Source organism: Octopus bimaculoides, chromosome 12 (assembly GCF_046866305.1).
Source record: "Octopus bimaculoides isolate indiv1 chromosome 12, ASM4686630v1, whole genome shotgun sequence".
NCBI lineage: Eukaryota > Metazoa > Mollusca > Cephalopoda > Octopoda > Octopodidae > Octopus > Octopus bimaculoides.
This window is the reverse complement of record NC_142939.1, coordinates 60578833-60579061: the sequence shown is the minus strand read 5'-3', so window position 1 is coordinate 60579061 and position 229 is coordinate 60578833.

Below are 229 nucleotides of genomic sequence, written 5' to 3'. Positions count from 1 at the left end.
GTTTGGCCTCGTGACTGACATGAACTGATTAGATTTTGAGATCGATCCAGTACCGGACAAGGATTCTGGATTATTTTTCCTGGTTTTCTTTTACTTAATTTTTGAGAGCAGTTGAGTTCATTTTTAGTATTCTCGTTTGTGAGAGCAGTCAAGTTTATTTCAGATATTCTAATTTTAAAAATCATCTTTGGCTAATTGTTAAGAGGACTTTGGTGTTGCCTTGGTGGAG